At 37.3% G+C, this 3,616-nt stretch overlaps 1 non-coding gene across 1 annotated transcript; it reads left to right on the top strand.

Moving 5' to 3' along the window:
- Positions 1 to 212: 212 nt before the first annotated feature.
- LOC128292468 (small nucleolar RNA R71) lies at positions 213 to 319 on the top strand. Its single transcript, XR_008282453.1, has one exon. It is a non-coding gene; the product is annotated as a small nucleolar RNA R71 (small nucleolar RNA).
- The last annotated feature ends 3,297 nt before the right edge of the window (positions 320 to 3,616 follow it).

The following is a 3,616-nucleotide window of genomic DNA, read 5'->3' as shown; positions in this document are numbered from 1 at the left end:
GTAACCGCGTTGAGGTTGAAAACACCGGCTGTTTTCGTCAGCTTTGTTCTCATAACTTGCCACTGATAGTTATTCAATGATATCTCCTCAATAAATTTGAAGCCGCCTCAGGTGTCTTATTATTGATAGTTCCTCCAATGGCTGCATCAATCGTCTGCCAAGTTGAATGATTCAGGCCATTATGAAACATTTGAACCTGTAGCCAAAGCGGTAACCCATGGTGAGGGCACCTTCTCAAAAGGTCCTTGTATCTCTCCCATGCACCGTAGAGTGTTTCTAAATCCATCTGCACAAAAGAAGAGATATCATTACGTAATTTGTTGTTTTAGCTGGCGAAAAATATTTTAATAAAAACTTTTCAGTCATTTGTTTCCAAGTAGTGATTGACCCTCGTGGTAACGAGTTCAACCATTGTTTAGCCTTATTCATTAACGAAAAGGGAAACAACCGAAGGCAAATGGCGTCATCAGAAATGCCATTAATTTTAAAGGTATTGTAAAATTCTAGGAAATTTGCCAAATGAGTGTTGGGATCCTCGTCCTTCAAACCATCAAACTGAACAAACTTTTGTATCATTTGAATTGTGTTAGGTATCAGTTCAAAATTATTTGTAGCAATAGCAGGTCTAACTATACTTGACTCAGTTCCAGTTAAATTAGGTTTAGCATAATCATATATAGTGCGTGGAGTAGGATTCTGATTTACTGGATCAGCAGCAATCGCAGAAGGTAGCGAATTTTCTTGGTTTTTAGCCATCTCCTCGGTTGTGGTTGAAGTATCATCCTCTTGCTCGTCCTTTGTGTATCTTAGACTTCACCTTATTTCTCTTCAATTTCTGTGAACTGTGCGGTCAATCTAACCGTCAAAAAGTAGTGGTCCTGACAGGTTTCTTCTAGTGACAGACAATAAATGGAGAATTAGAAAAGAAAAGAAAATTTTAAATTGCAATAAAAGTAAAATGGCTAAAGTAATAAAAATCAAGTGTTCCTAATATCCTAGTTCCCGGAAACGGCGCAAAAAACTTGATGCGTGATATTCGTAACAGGTTTTAAAGATTTATAAATGAAACATTCTTGAGACTAACTTATTATCACGATTAAGGCAAGTGTACCTATCGAACAGTAGTATAGTTCAGCAAGATCGGATTGTCGAACCCAAAGGAACTACGAGTACTAATATTTACTTACTTTTTATTATCTAGCCTAAAATTGTAACACCCCAAACCCGAGACCATCGCCGGTGTCGGACCCGAGGGGTTAACAAGCCAAGTTCACATGTTTTGCCCACCAATTTGACATTTCCAGTCAGGCTGGAAAACTGCGTCACTGTCGCCTTAAAATTCATATCTCGAGTTTCAAAACTCGGAAACTGGTTTCGTAAATTTTCCCTGAATTTAGACTCATATATCCATCCATGGATTTATTTCTAGGATTTTTGGTCGGGCCAATTGGTACAGTTTATTAGTTAAAGTTACCCATGTTACAGGGATCGACTGCTCTGACCTTCGTGCGGTATAACTTGAATATCTCTCTGTACAGGGCTTTAATGCTTTTGTAGTTTGCTTCTAATGAAACTAGACTCAAAATGGAATCTGTACATATAAGGTATGTCTCCTAATTATTTTTGGATAATTTATAGTGAATTTTTAAAGTTGCGACAGGGAACCCAGAAACCATTCTGGCCCTGTCTCACAATAGCTTTAATATCTCTTAACCTGTAACTCCTATGACCATTTCGTTTCTTCCATATGAAAATAGACTCATCAAGGTTCATTTACATAGCTTATTCACTATTTAATTCCATTCCTATGAATTTTGGTGATTTTTCACATTCATGCCACTGCAGCTGGCAGCATCTATTTTTAAGGTAGGACTTACCTATTTGGTAGTCTCCATGAATCAACTAGTCTTGCCATACATAGGTTCATATATGATCATTTTAACCATGCAAATGGCTGATCATATGACCAACATCCCCATTTCCAAGCCATAGCCACATCATGACACCAAATATATACATACAACCCACAATTAGTCTAAGTTCATGCTTCCCTTTTCGAGCCATTTTCGCATGGCCGTACATACTTACATTACAACATATTTAATAAACAAGAGGTAGTCCTATACATGCCATCTCAAGTTCAATCAAAATTTATACCAAAATGGAGGCTTGATAGTGTGAATGACTTCGACTTCAACGATCCCAAATCCAATTGCTTGACGAAATCTAAAAAAAGCGAGAGCCAAAGCAACGGGTAAGCATTTTTATGCTTAGTAAGTCTCAAGGAATATAATCAACTCTAATTACAGCAATACATTCACATAGCCAAATGCATCATTTCATTAATACACATTCTTACTTCACACTTCATCATTATATGATTTCACAAAATATCAATCAATTCAATAACTGAAATTCATTAGTCGATTGAGCGAATGTTGCTCAAACATGTCGACTTTCCAATGCACATATAACGTACCTTATCCTTTGGGCTTTTCGAGTGTACTAATTGAATTCATTACAGCAACCAACACTCACCTCCAGCCCAAGATTCTTCGAATATAACCGGATATAATCACGCACAAATGCCTTCGGTCTTAGCCCGGATAGAATGTCTCGCACGAATGCCTTGGTCTTAGCCGGATGTAGCCACTAGCACAATTGCCTTGGATCTTAACCCGGATATAATTTCCAGCATAATTGTCTTGATTTAGCCCGGATATCATTCAATTTCCCATGAACACATACATCAATTATCATTGGACATACATAATTCATTTTCACATACTAAGGCTCAAACGCAATTATAGTCGCAAGCATATTCGCCTTCGGGACTTAGCCCGGTAGAATTCAAATACTCATGCATACATAATCAATAATCAATACACATCCATACTTTATTTCACACAATTCAAGTAGGGTCACTTCTTGAGGACTTACCTCGGATGTTGTCGAACGGCTTTTTCGGCTATTCGATCACTTTCTCCTTCCCTTGTCCAATTGTGGCCCTCTAAGCTCTTGAGCTAATTCAAACAAATTCAATTTATTAAAACCTCATTGTGCTAGCTTTTGGCGAATATGACAAGGAGTTTAAATGGTCATATGGCCACCCTTTAGCTTGAATACACAATGGTCATGCACATTTTATACTACATCAAGCAATTCAATACAATTTATTCGAGCATCAAGGAAATGCTAAGGCCTTCAATAGGCTACCCAAGGCGAATATTCATGTACATGTTGAGGTCAATTTTGCACTTAATACCTCACAAAAACAGCATGCAATTTACTAATTAATGCTTTGCACATTGTGGCCCAAAACTTATAATATAGCATCAAGCACCTACATGTGTGCTAGGCAAATTGTGCTTGCAATTTCACAAGCATTCTTCCACATCTTCTTCTTTAAACCAATATATTCATCACTTAGTTCATAACCAAAACATAATGTGCAATCATATATATGCATATATGAGCATGGCAATTTCCAAGGTGTCCATAGCCATCCAAAACACAAATTTTAACTAACATGCAAGAAGCATGAATCATGCTCAAGAATGCATCATGGCGAATATGACAATCATGCTCCTTTTCAACTTCAATCATGATAAAACAA

Source organism: Gossypium arboreum, chromosome 4, assembly GCF_025698485.1.
Source record: "Gossypium arboreum isolate Shixiya-1 chromosome 4, ASM2569848v2, whole genome shotgun sequence".
Taxonomy (NCBI): Eukaryota; Viridiplantae; Streptophyta; class Magnoliopsida; order Malvales; family Malvaceae; genus Gossypium; species Gossypium arboreum.
This window is presented reverse-complemented; position numbering and strand designations above follow the sequence as displayed.